Below are 21,000 nucleotides of genomic sequence, written 5' to 3'. Positions count from 1 at the left end.
CTAAGAAAACACTGCGGCTTGCTATGCTAAGTAGAAGAATAGTGCGGCAAGCGCCATTGTACATAATCTACCTCAAAACTAAGCACATTATTATAAGTGTGATTCCACCTTACACGAAAAGCAGAATCAACTCAGGTTGCTAGAGGCCAAACAAGACAAGATTCATATTCGAGCAAAATGAGAAGAGACGGCTGAATCGAAACTCAGCAGATGCAACTCATGCCAAGAGAGTCAAGGTCATACCAATAGAAGGAACGAACAATAGCTACATCTAGTTGAAACTTAAGAACAGAATATCCTGTCTCTGAAAGGTCAAGATAAGGAAGCATAGGCAGGTGGCAAGCCGAATAAGAATTAAATGCACAAATTGAGACAACCTAGGTAAATTCACGGTGTCCGCATCACGTGACCATCCGAGCGAGGAGAAGCACGAGTTCACACCTACGCTTGGCATCCGCCCAGGAGGAGATATCGGAACTTTCCCAGACAGAAGATGCAGTTTCAAGGCCAACCACAGTAACATAATTAACACATTGTTGTTGTAGTGATGATTGATTGGAACCTTAATTGGAGGAAGGCCGGGTAGCTGAGGGGGCACCCTGCACCTGGCTGACCATTCTGCGTGCTGCTAAGTAAAGTGGAAATGTATGCATGGGGTTGGTGCCAACCCAATCACAATGGACCACACAATCTAGGGTCCTATAGTAGTAGAACCAATGGAAAGTCATACTTTTAGTGACATCTACAGTAGTCATTCTGAAGGAAGGGCTTGGATGCCCACCTGACAGTATTTACCCAATCCCCTCACTCCGTTACCATATAATGATAGCACCTATATTAAAGTTACCTTTTCCGAACCAATAGAATTGCTTATTACTTTTGAGTGTTACACATCACTTATGTTGAATTTTCAGTATAAATGATGTGTTTTTATGAAGTTCGTTGGAGTTAAAGCGAGACGGACTATCACATCACTGCTGATTGCCATGACGCCCCGTTTTTTGTACTTGTCATTAAATGGACTCCCTTTGCCAAACCACTGAGTTGTCCTTATTGATTGGTGTTGGAGTAATAATCTGCACCCCATCCATCTAAAGGGTGCAGCTATCTCATCTTAAAGTACTCTCGGAGAAAACCTCGGCTCTATGGGCCGGCCGGGAGTCTCCTGAGTACACTTGGTAGCAGAGGATGGTTATCGATTATCGATTATTGATTTGAATAAGACACACATTGACCGTCGACATAAAGTAACTCTAGGTCTTTGGCAAAATCACAGGTCCTTTGCCATTCGGCTGAGTAGACTGTGAAGCTCCCTGTAGACAATGGTAGCGTAAAGAGACTGCAGTCAGGGCTTGAAGGCACCTGTGTTCCCCACGCATCCCTTCCCATTCCTACGGGCAGCTGAACGGGTGAAAAACTGAAGAAGGTGGTAACAAAGGCGGTGATCCCAAGGGTCCAGAGAAGAACCATGTGAACGGTGAGTGAAAATTACTAATGTTCTGGCAAAAGTGCATGCTTTAGAACAAGTAAGGGGAAAAGGTAACGGAGGAAGGTGGGAGAAGAAGAAAAAAAAATATATATAGTTAGAAGTAGAGAAGACTGTATATATATATAAGGGGATAATGACTAGAGAGTAATAAAAGTAAACAAAAGGTTACCGGGCAGGCACCCAAGAAGAGAGAGGATTCGCCTTATTCCTACGCTTTAATATAGCGGCTAGAAGAAAGGTGTGCCCAGAGTCCAACATAATGTGGAACAGATAGACTACCACAATGTTTAAAGACGTCGTGACAGGGGCACGTTACACTCCATGAAGGGATAATAATTAGAGGCAAAGATCTGCGTCCAGCTGGTGTCTGTCTAGTCTGTCAAGCATCTGTCTTACATGTTTTGTTGTGATGTCATATGTAAAAAAAATCTTAGAGAAAACTGATTCAAAGTTTATGCGATTTAATAGCTGAGATAAAATCACATTTGAATTGCTGTTTTTTTAATAAATCAGAAGGTATAACATTTTGTGAAAATTTGGATTGGAGCTTGCAGTGTTTGGTGCTCGCTCATGTTGTTAGAAGTTGTTTAAGCACACAAAAGCATTGACAAGTGTTATATAAGAGGAAAGGGAACAAATTTAAGCATGGAAGACATGACTCCATTGGCACACTTATGCAAGCAGTTGCCAAAGTACGCACCCAAGCTAAAGAAATATAGTACCGAGTGGGTTAAAGGTACCGCACACAAGATGTTTATGCCATGGCCACAAAATGGGTCTTTATCTAAAGCCGTTTTACAACATATGACGACATATTTGCATGCCACATAAACAGGCAAGAAGTTATAAAAATGCCTTGCTGTTCTCGAGTTGTGGAAAATGTATGAACAGGGAAAGGAGGAAGAGCCGCCAACAGATTGGATACTTAATGTATGCACAGAGGGGGGTGAGACGCCTACCGCGCCACCTGCCCCACCCCTGCTACCATCCTGTGTAGTGGTTCGTCGGGTAGGCTGAGTTCAACAATGGGCCAGTATTTCTTAATCATGTGTCTGAATTGTGAGGTATTTGCTCCAAAAGTCGAGATGCAGGCCAATGTTTTCTCTGCCCCTGGGTCATGTTGTTTCGGGGTAAGCAGTGTTTCCCTGGGCGTGTAGAGGGCCCTCTTCATAGTGTTTTTGCGCAGTTTTTTGGGATATCCCCTCATCTCCAATTTCTGTATGAGAAGATTGGCATGGAACTTGAATTCTTCTGTGTTAGTACAATTCCTCCGGATTCTAAGGAATTGTCCGTAAGGTAAGTTTTGACATAAGTTTTTAGGGTGGTGACTATTATAATGGAGGATGGTGTTCCTGTCTGTTTCTTTTTTAAAAATTGAACACTTCAGCTGGTTGTTGTCAGAACTGATTTTGAGGTCCAGAAAGTGGATACTCGTATTATTGTGTAGCATGGTGAATTGTATGTCCTCAGAACGGTTATTGATCCATGTAAAAAATGTAAGTAGTTTGCTGTTCTCTCCTACCCAAATAAAGATGATATCATCTATATATCTTCGCCATAAATAGATGCTGTCCTTGAATGGGTTGTTGCTGTTGAAGATGAAACTTTGTTCATACTCAGCCATATATATGATAGCCATGCTGGGGGCAAATGCCGCGCCCATGGCAGTACCACAAATTTGTAGATAGAATATTTCATTGAAGCTGAAGAAGTTGTTGGTAAGTGCTAGCTCTAGAAGTTCCACGATGAAATTTATGGGTACCCTTCTTTGTGTCATGTGTAGAGTCAGGTGTCGTCTGATACATTCAATTGTTTGGTTTTGCGGGATGCTAGTATAGAGACTTTTGATGTCCATCGTGACTAGTTGGTTCCTATTGTCATCGAAGGGTTGGTTTTCAAAGACAGTGATAGTTGTCATGGTGTCTTTCAGGTAGGATGTATTTTGTTGGCAGAGTGGTTTAAGAAAGTGGTCTAGGAATTGACAGATAGGCTCCAAAATTGAGCCGCAGCCTGATACCATCGGTCTCCCGGGTGGTATGGTGCTGTTTTTGTGAAGCTTCGGGAGTGCGTAAAATTCGGGGGTTCTTCCTTCTGTCGTGTTGAGGAAGGCCTCCTCTTTCTCCGTGATCCAATCTCTTTCGAAAGCGAATTTGGTTATTTCTTGTATTTTCACTTTGATCATGTCGGTGGGATCTCTCTGCAGTTTTTTGTAGTTGTTGCCATCACCTAAAAGTGTCTTCACCATGATATTGTATTGCCCTATGGTCTGAATCACTATTCCTCCGCCTTTGTCCTCCGCTTTTATAACCAAATTTTCATTGGCGGCGAGAGTTTTGAGGGCTAGGCGTTCTCCATTCGTGAGGTTCTTTCTCTGGTGCTGTTGTGTTTTTTGAAGTTTTTTAATTTCTGATGTACTACATTTTTCAAAGGTGAGGATGGAAGAGGGTAGCTGATTGTCTCTGGGATTGAAATTGGACTTGAGTCTGAGACCAGTGTCTTCTATGGTTTGGGTAACATCTTGGTCCATGAAGTAAATCTTTCTCCGGATGGACCGAAAGAAGTTTTGGAATTCCCCATCAATTTTAAACCAATCCGTGTTGCTGGTTGGTACAAATGATAGTCCTTTTGCTAATAATGTGTTTTCATCTTCTGTAAGTGGGCATCCACTAAACGACTACCTGGACAGCACAGCACATCTGGGAAACAACATTTGGTACCAGCACATGAAAGAAGTTGGTAGACGAAGTTCAGAAGGGGAATGCTTTGTTTGCGCACTCCTACCATACAGCATGGGGAAGTCCAAGATCTTCGTAGCTGTAGAAATCGATGTCCAGACAGCACAATGTCTGTCACACGTAGCAATGTGCAAGACCAGAGGCCAGTTCATAGGTAGTGATGCCTCTCTGAAATGGACAACTGAAGCAACTGATCCAAATGAAGACGATTATGTCCAGGACATAAAGACAAGAAACAATGGAAAGACAAAACACATTGTGATCAGATATGAGAAGCCTGGAGTTAAAGGAGCAGAGATCAGAAGAGAAGCAAACCAGAAGCTAAATGTCCAAGGAAAAACTCCAGAAGAAGCTCGGAGATGGAAGACTCGAGGCCAAATGCAAATTTGGGGAACAGTGCTTTCACCAGACGGATGGGAGAAAGGAGTAGTGATATGCCGAGCATGGATGGTCTTTGGTCACTACGAGCCAACCATCAACATAGTGCAAAACGGATCCAAGCCATTATGGCCAAAACTTGCAAAACTACTTACATGCATCGAAGACAGAGGAGGACCCTTGCAGATAGTGCCACTAGAAAGCCCAAAGTTCTGTTTCAGAAATAACGACACAAAGAAGATGGGAGAGAATCAGAACTGTGGATGCGTTTTTGATGCTCCAGGAATGGTACATGGAACTGCAGTGATTATGGATCATTATTGGGCGTGTGGATCCAAAGCATACATCAGAATGCCAAGAGACTGGGGAGGCATATGCACGATAGTGAACGTCCACGTTCCAGGATTGGTGATCCCGAAAACTGACCTGAATATTGACAGTTTTCCGAAAGCAGATGCTCACCTGAGGAAGAAGAGATGAGTAGAATTGATAACTCGGATGAAGAGAGAGAATTACTTCTCTGCTAAATCAGAAGAAGCTTTTCATGCAATCCCATATGAACACAGGCTGTTCAGCCTCACCTCATCAGTGTTCGCAACAATTTTCATGCCAAGATTCCAAGTTGGAGAAATTACTAAATGGTTACAGATAGCCAGATGGGAGTTACTGCAGACCATCAACACGACAATAAGAGGATTCAATGCAATAAAGGAAGAGTTAAGAGCCATCCGACTGATGACTCTCAGAACAGATATGTGCTTGACATGACCACAGCCATGGATGGAAGAGTTTGTGCAAAAATAGGAGAATCATCTTGCACATTTATACCTTCTCACGACGAGGAAAATGGAACTCTAACAGAAGCTGTAGGTATGCTGACGAAGCTACAGAACCAGATGATCAACGAAACTGACGAAGTTGATGATGACAGCTGGTTTGGATCACTATTCTCTTGGGTCCCACAATGGATGGCAGACAAATTCAAGTTCCTAGGAGCCCTGCTAGTGATGATATTACTAGGATTTTGTGTTATCAAGATAATAATCTTGCAATGCCAGAAAACTGCGAAGAAAGCCATAGGGATGAAGATCATGATGGATGTCGAGCCAGAATGGAAGCCCAAAGACCTGACTGATAAAGAAATAAGAGACTTTGTGAAGGCCAGCAGGCACGCACCAGAAAGTACAAAGTTTCTCTATCCCAGGAAGCACAGAAACTATTTGAGAAGATGGGTTTATTGCAGCCCAAATGGACAATGTCAACTAATATTCGCACAATAGAGGAATCAGGTTGGTCAGTTCTATGGGGGATATTGTAGTCAAATATCTAATTCAGAGTTTGGGTTTGCCCTCTTGTGAGGTACTTGAGATTGCTTTAAAAACTGCTTCATAGATGAAAAAAGAATTTTTATTAGATTTCTCTATCCACAGGGTATAAAAAGAGGATACACATATATGTATTTCTATTGGATACTTGTATTCATTTTTCAAAATGTCCTCAGAATTCAGGTCTCCCTTGTTATTTCTTCTGCTCTGGTCTTTTTCATAATTTTACCAGAGTCTTTTTAGAGATAATGGTGATTTGCATCTTTTTTGAGGGGGAGTGAGAGAATTTGATGAGAAAGCCCGACGAGTTTCAGGAAAACATGTATATCTGCTCGTCTGGGTTTGTTCCTGGTAAAGAAGCCACAAAAAGCCTACCGGTTTCAGTGGCACAGGCTAGATAAAGGCCACATTCATCAGGGCTGGGCAGACACTTAAGGGTTGCTGTGTCGACGGATGGGTAATTAGTCGGATAATGCCAGGAGATCCCACCTGCAGATGGAGGGGCAAGAGAGGGACAGAAAAGGCACCATTCATGTTGTTACACAATAGGAAAGATGTGAATCACCATTATCTCTAAAAAGACTCTGGTAAAATTATGAAAAAGACCAGAGCAGAAGAAATAACAAGGGAGACCTGAATTATGAGGAAATTTTGAAAAATGAATACAGGTATCCAATAGAAATACATATATGTGTATCCTCTTTTTATACCCTGTGGATAGAGAAATCTAATATAAATTATTTTTTCATCTATGAAGCAGTTTTTAAAGCAATCTCAAGTACCTCACAAGAGGGCGATCCCAAACTCTGAATTAGATATTTGACTACAATATCCCCCATAGAACCGATCAACCTGAGTCCTCTATTGTGCGAATATATAAGGGTACACTCAGGCATGAGACCCTCTTTTTGGTCCTTTCGTGTCAAACAATGTCAACTAATGACATGGAATAAAAACGAACATGTAAGGACAGCAGGAAGCCTGAAAGAAGTAATAAAAATATGGACTCCAAATAGACACTTCTTCAAACCATCATGTATAGATCCAGAAGATGAAGAAGGAATGAACCCAGGCGATGGAGTGAAGATAAATATAGAAGAATCGAGTGAATTGCATCCAAAGAAGAGGTGAAAGTGGTCAATGAATCTCCCAGAGGGGGGAATGTAGAGGAGGTCCCAAATAAAGCCTGCACTCTGATCGTCCATTTTGAAGTACCAGGAACGTTCACACCAAAATATGTGATGTATGATGAGCAAATAAACCAGCAGACAGCCGCAGTAGGGCTCTGCCCAGTACCCTTCAGAAGAGCAACACCTATATTGAAGTACCAATACCCAGAAAACCATGGCCAGTAAGGTATCCATTGAGAAAACCCTACCAACAAATGAGACGAAATGAAGATTGCCTAAGTACCGTCCCGGAAGAAACCAAACAGGTCTTAACGGAAGACGAATGGTGACGTCAAGAGAGCCCGTACGGACTCACAGATAGAACAAATGACGAACCAAGAATGACACAAGGAGACAAAACGCAATGAGAAAAGAGATTGTGAGCTTAAAGTAATAGAAAGCTATCAAAGCGTAAGAGAGTTCAGCTGTAAGCAGGATGAAGATATTCAACCAGCTAACGCCTGTACATATGCTTGAAACCGCAAGAAAGCTAAGAAAACAGTGTGGCTTGCTATGCTAAGTAGAAGAATAGTGCGGCAAGCGCCATTGTACATAATCTACCTCAAAACAAAGCACATTATTATAAGTGTGATTCCATCTTACATGAAAAGCTGAATCAACTCAGGTTACTAGAGGCCAAACAAGACAAGATTCATATTCTAGCAAAATGAGAAGAGACGGCTGAATCAAAACTCAGCAGATGCAACTCTTGCCAAGAGAGCCAAGGTCGCACCAATAGAAGGAACGAACAATAGCTACATCTAGTTGAAACTTAAGAACAGAATATCCTGTCTCTGAAAGGTCAAGATAAGGAAGCATAGGCAGGTTGCAAGCCGAATAAGAATTAAATGCACGAATTGAGAGAACCTAGGAAAATTCACGGTGTCTGCATCACTTGACCATCCGAGCGAGGAGAAGCACGAGTTCACACCTACGCTTGGCATCCGCCCAGGAGGAGAAATCGGAACTTTCCCAGACAGAAGATACAGTTTTGAGGCCAACCACAGTAACATAATTGACACATTGTTGTTGAAGTGATGATTGATTGTAATCTTAATTGGAGGAAGGCTGGGTAGCTGAAGGGGAACCCTGCACCTGGCTGACCATTCTGCGTGCTGCTAAGTAAAGTGGAAATGTATGCATGGGGTTGGTGCCAACCCAATCACAATGGACCACACATCCTAGGGTCCTATAGTAGTAGAACCAATGGGACGTCATACTTTTAGTGATGTCTACAGTAGTTATTTTGAAGGAAGGGCTTGGATGCCCACCTGACAGTATTTACCCAATCCCCTCACTCCGTTACCATATACAGATATAGCACCTATATTAAAGTTACCTTTTCCGAACCAATAGAAATGCTTATTAACTTTTGAGTGTTACACGTCACTTATGACGAATTTCCAGTATAAATGTGTTTTTTATGAAGTTCAGTAAAGTTAAAGCAGACAGACCATCGCATCACTGCTGATTGCCATGACGCCCTGTTTTTTGTACTTGTCATTAAACGGACTCCCTTTGCCAAACCACTGAGTTGTCCTTATTGATTGGTGTTGGAGTAATAAATCTGCACCCACATCCATCTCAAGGTGCAGCTATCTCGTCTTAAAGTACTCTCGGAGCAAACCTAGGCTCTATGGGCCGGCCGGGGGTCTCCTGAGTATACTACTTAACAATGAGCAAGAGTACTAACACCTCTTTGATATACACCCTCCTCTGTCTTGTTCAGCTGGAATGTGATGGCCATGGGTACATCAAAGAATCTCACAAAAAGGGGAAGGAACACCTTCCTCCGGCCATTGGCAGCCTAATTAAAATATCAAAGGCTCCATGGATCTGCCTTCCTGTTATCTCAACTGCTGGTGGCAGCACACAATGATTGGAGTTAATTAAGGCAAGCCAGTTAAAGGGACTTGGTCGCAGGACAGACAGCAGGAAGGCGGGGCTAACACCTCTTTGGTATGCAATGTGTCACCTTGAAGCTAGCTCCCACCCCTCTGTATGAAGAACAGTGAATGGCATGTCTGGGTCCACTATTTACCATAGGCAACCCGTGCAAAGCAGACCCCTTTCAGAGGGAGAAGTATGCAATTTAAGCGAGACAGAAAGTCTGTTCTCACCACAAACTTTAAGGGAGACCTGTGCTTTGATCAAGCGTCACAGAGGGCTCAGTTAACCAGAGAGACACTTTGAACTACAACAGGCAGGAAGATGGGTGGGACTTAGGAGTACATGTTGTCACCTCTTACCTTCCCTGTTGCAAAGCACTCTGGTCCTGACCTCATGCATAACAGAAGATTGTTGGTGGGGACCCCAGATTGGTTCCTTAAGGTAGGCTTAGCCTGCACCAATCACTGGGGCCCATTTGGTTTAAAAAGAGGGCTGAGCTCCTCACTTAGCAGTTCATCTGAAGGCTTCACCAGGAAAGAAGAACTCAGCATAGGACCCTGGCTGAAGGTATAGTCTACCTTACATCTTTTGCCAGTGTTGTAATGCCAGGAGTTCCAAGAGGGAAGCAAGATCCCTCTCCTAAACATCTCCCAGGGAACAGAGGGAGATACCGGACTCAGAGGAGATGTCCAGCAGCTCCAGAACCGCTACTGAGCCAGCACACAGTGTGCCCTGCTGGGTTCTGCCAGCTTCCAAGGTGGGAAGTGCCAGAGAGTCCCTGAACAAAGGACAAGGCCATTTCCTGCAAACACTCTCCTCAGCTTTGGGCCATCCGCCATAAAGGACGACACAAGCTCTACAAAGAAGCTAGGAGGAGTGCCACACAAGCATCAACCACCGTCCATCTTTCAAGGACATTTTCGAGGCAGTCGATCCCTTGAATCGCGACCGGCTGCACCACTGGCTGTTGTCACGCTGTAGTCACTCAAGCCGTCCGAGACCCCTCGACCAGCATTCCACAGCTACCAACCAGCACAGAGACAATGATTCTTGACCCTGAGCCGCCGTGTCGGCCAGCCTGCAGTCGTCCATCCAGCCTCGCTTGCCGAACTGCCTGCCGCCTGATATCCACAGCTTTCTCGCGTCTTGAAATGTCGCAGGAGCTGCAAAGCGTCCTAGAACCAACTCAATGCTGTCGAGCATCAAGAACATCTCAAGCACCAGGTACATTGTGGTTCTGTCCCCCTGGTCCTTTTCCGAAAGGCCCCTAGTGACATTTACGACCCCTTGCTCCATTGGTGCTGAAACCAAATAACCTTGAACAGTTAAGACTATTTGCTTTACCGACTACCCTCCTGTCAGTATCCAGAGTGCAGCCCTTTCCTTTGTGAAACTGTCTGTCCTCTGTGTTTCTTTACAGGGTGGGTTGTATTTTGTAGTGTGCTAGCACTGTCTGTTGTATTAATAATAAGGTAGATATTTGTATATAACCTTGACTGGACAGTCGCTTTTATCATTGGGTAATAATTGTATTTTCTCTGTGTTGCAACTAACCAATGATCCACCACCTTGCAGAGATAAGCCTGTCGTTTGTCCACGTTACCAAAATTGGACAAGGAGGTTTATAATTTGCTTGTGTTTCCAATCTGTTTGTATCCCTTCTGGTGTACTAGAGGTGTGGGGTTGATTGATGGTTTAGAAATAAATATTCACCCCTGGACCACTGGTGCCCCGGATGTTGATTTGTCACAATTCCTTTGTGACAAACTGTTTGAGTAGTACCCAAGGAAGAGTTTTTTCATAAAATGTGATGCAAACTGTGCAATTTAAAGATTATTTATTCAACAACAACGGTCAAAACGACTAGCCGCAGAGTGAAGTAACTCCTCAAGCGGCCCACATTGACCAATAGACTGGCCCTCTTGGACCAAAATAAACAGGCGCACAATAGCATTTTGCATTTTTGGTTCAGCATTGCCCTGTTGTCCTATAGGCCAGTCCGAGCCTGGCACTGTGTCAAAAACACACGACAAACAGACGCAAAAACACACAAGAAGTGTGAGCTGTTCATTGGATCGCCTGGCAGAGAGTCCGCATTCTACTTCAGAATTAGACGGTATCCTCTCTCCTCCCCCTCCTCGTTTAGCTGTGTCAGCAAAGCTCGTGTTGGCGCGCTCTGCCTCTCCCGCCCCCCCCCCCCCGCTTCCACAGGTGTGATGGCGAAGTCCATTATGATTCAGGCGAGGTTTTGGCGGGTGAGTCTTAGTCTGGCCCTGAGGGGGTGCGATCAGATAATTACTGGAGTTCTTGTGGGGGGAGTGGGGAGCAGGCCACCTGGCGATGTGCAGCTTGTTAAATGTTACTTTTAATAACTTTCAGAAAACAATCCCTTTTTACTGCTTTGATGCAGGATTGAGGTCAGGACAAGAGGCAGGCAAGTCGGTGCACATAATAGATTGCGTGTTTCGAGTGCACTTCCTCAGACGTAACATGAAGAAAGCAAACTGGTGAAAGATTTGAGTCAAGGAGGCGTGCTGTATGTTCAGAGCGTTACAATGTAAGTTATAGGTTCTCTTCCTGTGTAGGACTAGACTCATCTTATAGTAAATTTAGGGTTCAGACTGATCAAAAAAGGCTAATCATCACCAACATTCTTTACATACACACATTGACAGCAAATGCCCGGAAACCTGACTGACATTTCGCACTCTGCAGTAACCCTAGTCCTGATCCTAACCCTACCCCTGACCCTAACCCTGACCCTAGCCCTGATCCTAACCCTACCCCTGATCCTAAGCCTCACCATAACCCTGACCCCAGCCCTGATCATAACCCTACTGCTGATCCTAACCCTAACCCTAGCCCTGACCCTAACCCTGACCCTAGCCCTACCCCAGATCCTATCCCTGACCATAACCCTGACCCCTGCCCTGATCCTAACCCTAGCCCCGATCCTAACCCTGACCATAACCCTGACCCTAGCCCTGACCATAACCCTAACCCTGACCCAGTAACCCAGTAACCCTAGTCCTGATCCTCACCCTAGCCCTGACCCTGACCCTAGCCCTGATCCTAACCCTACCCCAGATCCTATCCCTGACCATACCAATGACCCTTGCCCTGGTCTTAACCCTAGGCCTGATCCTAACCCTTACCCTAGCCCTGATCCTAATCCTACCCCAGATCCTATCCCTGACCATACCAATGACCCTTGCCCTGGTCTTAACCCTAGGCCTGATCCTAACCCTTACCCTAGCCCCGATCCTAACACTACCCTTGACCCTTACCCTGACCATGGCCCATACCCTGCCCCCGACTCTGGCCCTAGCCCTAACTGAAATTCCCTACTCTGCAGGATGGCAATCCTATCCCTGATCCTAAACCGAGCCCTGATCCTATCCCTGGTCCTAACTCAAACCCTGACTCTAGCCCTAACCCTAAGTGAAATGTCCACTCTGCAGGATGGCAACACTAGCCCTGATCAGAACCCGAGCCCTAATCCTAACCCTGACCCTGACCATGGCCCGTACCCTGCCCCTGGCCCTAGCCCTAACCCTAACTGAAATTCTCTACTCTGCAGTAACCCTAACCCTAATCCTAACCCTGACCAGAACCCTGACCCTAGCCCTGATACTAACCCTGACCATAATCCTAACCCTGACCAGGCCCGTACCCTGACCACAACCCTGGCCCTAACCCTAACTTTGACCCTGACCCTAGCTCTGACCCTAACCCTAACCCTGACCCTGACCCAAGCTCTGACCCTAACCCTAACCCTGAACTTCTTCGCTGGCGCAGGCCTCCACCATCTCAGTGAGCAAGACTGGCAGGCAGCCAAGATGGCCATAGAAACACCACTGATCAGCCGGCCTGCTCAGCGCTCCTAAGCCCGAGTGTCTATAGTTGCGTAGCACTGCCAATGTGGCCATGAAAGCATCCTCGGCTGCCTCTGGCGCTACAGGGCCACCAAGTAGCGAGAAGAATGATGGCGCTACTGCACCACCTGTGAGCCAGGATTATGCAGCCTCGCAAGCTTGCACCACACATCCGCCAGAACAAATAGAGGCACCAACAGGCCACTTGAGATATAACTAATGGGGGTGGTGAAATACCCGTATCAGCCAAAGCTCATTGCGGTTCTGTAGTGCCGCATATAAGGCCAAACGCATCGTGGCACTAGACCAGCCCGAGCCACAACTAATGCCATGGGATTTTGATATTATGTATCACACGATATCTGTGGCATGCCTGGGTGCCTGCCGTGCCCCCTCATACCTGGCGCAACCGACTGGCAACTCCTGAATCTGCCACTTCCCAGTACTCGCAGCATGTGAGCTGAGAATCCCCGCTCCATGTTTCCATGAACACGCAAACCCACACTTGATACAAAGGCTATGCAAAGGCTATACATCCAGCCAGCCCTCCACATCACCTGAAACACTCCATACAGTGCATACTTGCCCAATGTCTCAAAATACATGGCCAGCGTGATTAAACCTGGCTCACGGAACTCCTGTGTGGTTTGTTGTAGCTCCACCCCGATGGAAAACTCAGCAGAGGCTGTGTCAGATCACTGCGCGCCCTCATTCTTAACAGCTTTTGGCTGCATTTCACACTAGTCACTGGCACCACTCACCCTTTGAGGTGCTCAGAAATGCTTTTAGAGTGTAATGTGTACGTGACAATATTGTGGCTATCTCCCTGACCAAACGTCAAAGGTAACCAGCTTGAATTTTGTCCAATCGAGTAATTAAGTCCATCTCATTCAGCTGGACGGAGAAGAGCCACGTGTAACAGAAATAATTTCTTTATGAAGGCAGAGTGACTAAAAAAAGAAACAATTTCTTTTTTAATCCCGAGGGCTCCCTCCACCAATGACAAAGAAGCCTCTAGGCTCAAGGCCTCCATGTCATGGGGTGGAGGAGCTCTATGATTTCAAAAAGACATATTTTCTTTCTTTTTGTGCGATAGATCGTAATGGCCATCCATGTCCAGGCTAAGCAGGCATGATATGTGGTGTTAGTGACTAGGGGCTTTTGGTGCGGCCAGTCTAGTCATTTCTTAGTTTGGCTTGACTTTTCTTTAACTGGGCATCTCTGATAAAGCAGATCTGCTAAGTATAATAACCAGGCTCGATTGGCATTTGGGTGCTGCCCGTCCAGCCGTTTCTTACTGCAGCATTGTATATTTTTCTGGGCATCTGTGATAAAATCACCTCGATAAGTTTTATTGCTTTGACTGGCCTTTTTTGTGCAACCAGTCTAGGTATGTCTAAATGTGGCCTGCCATGCTTTACTGTAATATGCTATTACGTTTATAGACTGGTCTACATTGTGCAGCCAGTTGGACATGTTTTCATTGTGGAATGGCATTTTTAATAGCAAAGCATTACATTAATGAAAGCATTAATGTTCCTGTGCACTGTTGGTGACTTGCATGTATTGGATTTTTGGATGGACGTTACCCTACAAAACAATTGCAAACGCTTTGGCTTTTTAGACATTTTCTCTCAGAAAGTGGTCTGTATATTGCATTCAAACACATATTTATTTCTTTCTCTTAGTGCAGTGTGCGGCGTACCCCTGCAGCAGCATGTTTGTGCGTATTGCATAAGCGTGGTAATCTATGCTGGCCCAGAGTGAGGCAACACCTGCGATTTGTTGCCAAGTTTGGGGGGGCCCACTGAGCATGGATTCCAGGGGGGCCCCTGACTCCAGCACCCACACGGCTCACCCTTTCCAACTGCCGCCGACTGCTCTATGCCACTTCCCACCTCGCTCTATGTGCCGCTACTCCACCCCATCTCCCTCATGGCTGCATGTGCAAAACCTCAGCATGCGCTTCTTCACTAGAGACAGAAGAAAGACTGACATGAACTAATCGGTGACGCATGGTGCCTCACTGCGTTTGGTCTCATGTGAATCAGTTGGCAGGTACATTAGTCAACTATATTTTACGTTTCCTTTTTCAAATCTAAATTTTAGGGTGTGTTTCATTTGCGTCGATTTCATGACATTTTTATGGATTATCAGGAAATGTCATAAATCTGACGGCGACTTGTAGGATGAATTTCCTGTTTTCTTCCTGGTAAACCGTCTGAAGCGCCAGGGCCAGGGTCGCACTGGGGCGTACAATTGTCTTGAGCACCAATGAAAAAGTGACCCACAGTTGCACATGGCCCTTTGGGATAGACTTTTTGATTAGTACCCAAGGGGTGGGGGGGTTTGATACTATGTGATGCAAATGGTGCATTTTAAAGCATATTTATTCTATCGCACTGGTCAAAACTACTGGCCGCAACTGCCCCACTTTAGCCCCAAAAAATGGGCCTAGGACAGCATTGTGTGTGTGTGGTTCGGGCATTGCCCTGTTGCCCTATAGGGAGCACGAACCTGGCCAGGGTTGCTGCCAATCTTCACCTTGGCAACCTGATTACTCGGGTTTGCTGCCAGGAACGTTGTTTCTTCTCATGTGCCCCTGGCACACAATGATCCGGGCCTGGCAAGTGCAAGCATGTTCAGGGGAAAGTGCAACACACGCGGTTGCAACAGATCAGAACGACTGCGCAATTCATTACTCACGTCCGCTCTGATTCTCACGACGACCTCTGCGTCTGCTCCCCTCAGGAACGTTGGGGTGCGGCTCCGTCAGCCCTTGTGTGGTCGTAGGGTGGGAGAGTAGACATGAGTTCACGGCTGTCACTGTGGAACGATACAGCTACAATGAGTTGGGGATGCCAAGGCCTTGTCTCCATGTGGGCCCCAGCATCACTGATCCAACCAGGAGCCAGGCCCCGCCACTGGAGCACCATGAACACCTCCTCAGGTGGGACTCGTCTGCTAAAGTACAGCTCGTTCATGGAATGATTGACAGGGGGCGTGCTTTCAAGTGTGGACTGGATGTATTATCTCTCTGAAAGCAAAGCAAGGACGTTGCTTCAATGTGTCCTCGCCTACTTCATCAACGCCAAATTAACCTTCAGCCTAATTAGTTTTAGCTGCCATCTTTAATTCCACATAGATTAGGATTCTGTTTCAGAGAAAGGCATTGTTCAGTGGAGGGGGGAGGGGGGCACACACAAGAGGGAAGACTTAATTCCTTGTGAAGGACAGGCCATTAGAATATATCAGCAGCTGTCACAAGTACTGACGAGCGTTCAGCGTCTTCTCTGAAGACGTCACTGAAGAAGCACAAAGTATCTTTATAGACAGCAAAGTTGAAAAGGAATATTTTGCCTGAGGAAGGAAATTGACATGTCAGTGATTTTTGCCTGTGCGTGAATGGATGCCGGAATGTTAAGACTAGGGGCCTCATTACAAGGTTGGCGGTAAGGCAAAAACGATGCTGGTATGGTAATACCGGCATTGTTTTCCGCTCCGGTGTATTCTGACCCGGCAACCCGGTATTAGCAGCACCCTAAATAATGGCGCCGCTAATAGCGGCATGGGCGCGTGCACGCGCCCCTTCGGGGAGCAAATACCGGCATGCCGGTAATAGTGGGACATCCCAACCCACGCGAACATGCAAATACCGGCATCGCGAAGCCGGTAATCACGGGCTGCACGATGCCGGCCATACAGGCATCGTGGACCACCCGCAAACAGCAATCAGGAAACAAGCCAACTGCCACAGGTGCCCACAATCCCCACAGGTAGAGACAATGGAGGCTGGGCCAGTATAAAATGAGCACACCCACACACTACACCCCTTCCAACACCAAAATACCACCACTAGCTGTTGCAATCATGGCGCTGGAGGACATGCCAATACTGATACAACTACAGCACTAACTACAACAACTACAGCAGCAACAACAGGCATCACAGAGGAGACGCAGGAGGAGAAGGAGGGTGAGACAGGCCCTGCAAATACCACCAGCGCAGCCAGCAGTGCCTCGTAGGCAGCCACTAATCCCTCACACCAAACCCAGCCCATTCAACCTAACCTCTGAGCAGATCCACACCCTGTACCGGTTGGACCGGGACACCATCACCACCATAGTGGATATGATACACAACGACATAGGCAGCTTCATAGAAATACACACTGCCATCCCCCCGCTACTAAAGGTGGTGTCTGTGCTATACTTCCTGGCCGCAGGCACCTACCAACACACAATGGGCCAGCTGCATGGCATTCACAGCCACTATTTTCACGCATGTTGAACCAAGTGCTGGATGCCCTCCTGAAGCACGCAAGCAGCCACATATCCCTACCACGGACTGCCCAGGAGATAGCCGACACCAAAGTAGGCTTCCATGCACTGGCAGTCATGCCCAATTGTGTTGGTGCAATCAACTGCGCCCATGTGGAATTGGTAGTCCCCCATGCCATAGAAGCGGTGTACCGAAATCGCAAGCAATACCACTCCATCAATCTGCAAATGGCATGCGACTCCAGCAAGATCATCACACATTGCTGCGCCCGATTTCCTGGATCAACACATGATGCCATGGTACTGCGCAACACCATGGTACTGCGCAACTCCACGCTACCCCGTCACAGGGAGCGACATGCTGGACCACGTGCCTGGCTGCTTGGTGAGTTGCACAACTGTCCCATGGCAGTGCTTTGGGGTACTGATGTGTAGGGATGCATAAGGGGGGGGGGCGGCATACTGCACCTGGGTGGGAAATGAGGGGGGGCATACTGCACCAGGGTGGGAAAGGGGGGGCATACTGCACCTGGGTGGGAAAGGGGGGGCATACTGCAACTGGGTGGCAATAGCCGGTGATTGGAGAATGCATGCAGAGCTAAACACTCCTGACCTGAACCGGCCAAACGGAACATGACACATCACTGGGCCACATATCACAAATAATGCATATGGATGACAACAAGTAAGAGGCACAACCAGGCCACCATGGTGATGGCAAGCAATGCATGACTGAACAGGATGGCAGCTGTGGCAATGTGGCTAGTGTGACCATGCATTGTGAAGAATATACAGCATGAATTGGAGGCTAAACATTGTCTCACTGCCACAGCACATCCGCCTCAGCATGCATGATTGCACCCTGCATCATCTATTGAACCCCATCCAGTGTACCACACCTCATTACAGTATACATTGCATCTAGGTGACTATTTTATACACGTACAGGGACATGTGCATGCCCACACTAAATTGCTTCCGCTATGACTGTGCTTCCTGAAGGTGGCAGCTCAGAGTGACACACACCTATTTGTATTTGCTTGCAGGTGACAGAGGATATCCCTTGAGGCCGTGGCAACTTACCCCTGTGCGGAACCCGCAGAACAGCCATGAAGAGGAGTACAATCGTGTGCACACCCGTATCCATGTTGTGATTGAGCAGACCTTTGGCTTGTTGAAGGCGTGTTTCCGCTGCCTAAGCAGGTCTGGTGGGGCACTCCTATATAGGCCTGAGAAGGTGGCAAAGATCACCATGGCCTGTGTCATGCTGTACAACATGTGCGTCCGGAGGAATGTACCACTGCCACCTGACATTGACATGCATGCCCCGGGTGAGGATGATGAGGATGGAGACGGAGGTGAAGTAGCCCCCCTGCTAGTACATGATGCATGGGATGGCCATGCTGTACGCCAAGCACAGAATCACGAATACTCCTGACCCACAGGGACTATGAAAGACATGTGTCAGTCAGACACTGGGCCAATGTGGACATGCACACAGGGAATGTTGGGAGTTGGGCACTGAACACCGTAACACATTAAATGGATGCACACAAAAATAACAATGTCCAGCCATGGATTTTTCTTATCACGTGTGTATTATTTACAACAGCAATGATGTGCCCACTCCCCCCACCCTAACCCCCCAACAAACTCTCAGACCCCCCAACAAACTCCCAGACCCTCCCAACAAACTCCTAGACCCCCAATAGACTCCACAAGATGCACCCCTTCACCCCCAACCTTGTGCCCCACTCCCATTGTCCCCCCACACTACTTCCGGGACTTCTTACTGTCCGGAGGTGGAATTTCAGTGTGCCTTTCACTCCTACGTGTCTGGCGCACTGGGCTGGTGGGGACATATGCAGCTGGTGTGAAGGTAGAAGGTGAGTCGCTGGCAGGTTCCACACCTGCTGCAAGCCGTGGCTGCTGCATATGGAGCAGCATTGAAGTCAGCACCTGTGTCACCGCCCCCAGGCAGTCCCTCATTAGCCGAGCCGATGCATTAACAGCGGCTGTGTTGGCTTCGATGGCCGCTGTGGTACCCGCAATTGCTGTGGCAATACCCCGCCTGGTTCCCTCCCCGTCCGCTATGTACTGGCGGAGTAGGTCTAACATGGCCTCCTGTTGGGCCTCCACCATCGACAATCGTGTCTCAAGGGTTTTTGAGGGGGCTGGAGCGGTGGGTTGTGCAGTCACGTGGACGTCATTTTCGGGACTGTACTCCTCAGAGGTGGGTAGGTCACAGTCACGCAGGCAGGGATCAGCTTCACTGTAGGTGGGTGACTGCAGGTGTTGGGATGAGGGGGTGGGCACGGGGCTCGGGGTGGCCGGGCATGTCACCTCGGTGTCTCCCTCAGGCTCCACATGGCATCAAGTTCTTCTCCAGTGGAGGCGGGTGCTTCCAGGGCCTCCCCTTGGACAGGTGTGGGTGTGGCCTGCTTGGTCAGTAGTGTGTCAGGCACACTGACAGCAGGTGTTGCTGGCTGTGTCCCAGCTCGCACAGGCACACTGGCACTGGCTGTGGCCTGCTTGCCTCCAGCGGAGGTGGTGGTGGTAGCCCTCTTCTTAGGGTGTGAGGTGGATGCCCTTGCGGTGGTCTCCTGGGTTGCTTCTTCCTCATCGGTGCCTGGGGGGTAGAAGAGATGCAGGGCATCAGTGATGGTATGACATGGCAGAGGCATACGATGGTGCTGTTCATTATTCATTTGATCATGCATTCATGTCTTACAGGTGTGTCACGCAGGGTATTCAGAGGGGGCATGTTAGCATTCACTGCATGGCAGGTGGCATGCCGTTGATTTGGGGTTTGTGTGATGTATCACATGGGCAAGGCCCAGGTGTGTTGGCTGTGTGTTGGTTATGGGATTGGCACTCAGCATGCATTTCAGTGTGGCAGCGTTTGGCTGCCATCTGGACTTGGATATGGTCATGTGGGTGTTGGGACATGCATTGCCTTGCCTAGACTCTCTACCACCTCACTTGTGCTACGTCATGGTCTCCCCTACAGGGATCTGCAAGGTCACTCACCTCCTTCCGCGGTTGATGCTGCACCCGTCTCCATCTCGCATAATCCCTCGATGGACTCAGGACTGATGAATCTGCTAGCCGTCTCCTCCCAGGGCATCAATTTGGCAGGGGGGTGGGCACCCCGCCTGTGGACATGGCCTCCCTCCGATTGCTGGCCATGATATTGCGTACCCTCAACCGGAGGTCATCCCGCCGCTTCCTGCAGTCCCTCACACTGCGCGGGGTGGTACCTACGGCTGATACCTTGCAGGCTACCTCCTGCCAGATTTGCCTCTTTTGTTGCTGCACCTCCCGTTCTTGTCGTGGGATTGAATTATGTCTGCATGTGCAGCTAGAGGGTCCGCTAACATGGTGAGCTCAGCGTCTGAGTAACGCTGTTTCCGCAGCCGGGGGGTGGTCTTCCTGGTAGCCTTTGACATTCTCTATGGATTTCCACTGTGCTCTCCAAATATCGACTGGTCGTTCTGGATGATTGTAATGGATTGTGTTTTTAAAGATGGCCGCCGGCCCATTTCCCGTTCCTGCACGATGACGTTATTTCCGGGTCCGGTTTTGCGAACCCGGTATTAGCATAGTGGTATTACCGGGCCGGTATTTAGGGGTTGCTCCTAGGTGGTGCCGGTATCGGTAGGTCCCGCGATGCCGCTATCGGGGGGGTTGGAGGGCCTTTAGCGGCATGCCGGTATTTCCATTACCGGCATAGGGGTTTGCATGTGCTCGCGCACTCGTAATCAGCCGCTATTAGCGGGTTCATACGAGCACGGACCCGCTCTTACCGGCATGCCGGTAATGAACCCGTTTTTACCGGGCTACTCGTAATGAGGCCCTA

General features: G+C 47.6%; 1 protein-coding gene and 1 long non-coding RNA gene across 2 annotated transcripts in view; one reads left to right on the top strand and one right to left on the bottom strand.

The window, feature by feature from the left end:
* LOC138504876 (uncharacterized) overlaps positions 1–16,009 on the bottom strand; it is a 31,779-nt gene extending 15,770 nt beyond the window's left edge. The window contains exon 1 of the long non-coding RNA XR_011280028.1: positions 15,568–16,009. This is a non-coding gene — a long non-coding RNA (uncharacterized lncRNA). The remainder of the gene's footprint in view (positions 1–15,567) is intronic.
* SEMA4B (semaphorin 4B) overlaps positions 1–21,000 on the top strand; it is a 567,312-nt gene that overhangs the window by 220,970 nt on the left and 325,342 nt on the right. The window lies entirely within an intron of this gene.

This window comes from Ambystoma mexicanum, chromosome 11, assembly GCF_040938575.1.
Source record: "Ambystoma mexicanum isolate Mex_15411 chromosome 11, UKY_AmexF1_1, whole genome shotgun sequence".
In the NCBI taxonomy this organism is placed as follows: Eukaryota; Metazoa; Chordata; class Amphibia; order Caudata; family Ambystomatidae; genus Ambystoma; species Ambystoma mexicanum.
The sequence above is the reverse complement of the archived record's forward strand: the minus strand, read 5'-3'. Positions and strand labels throughout refer to the sequence as shown.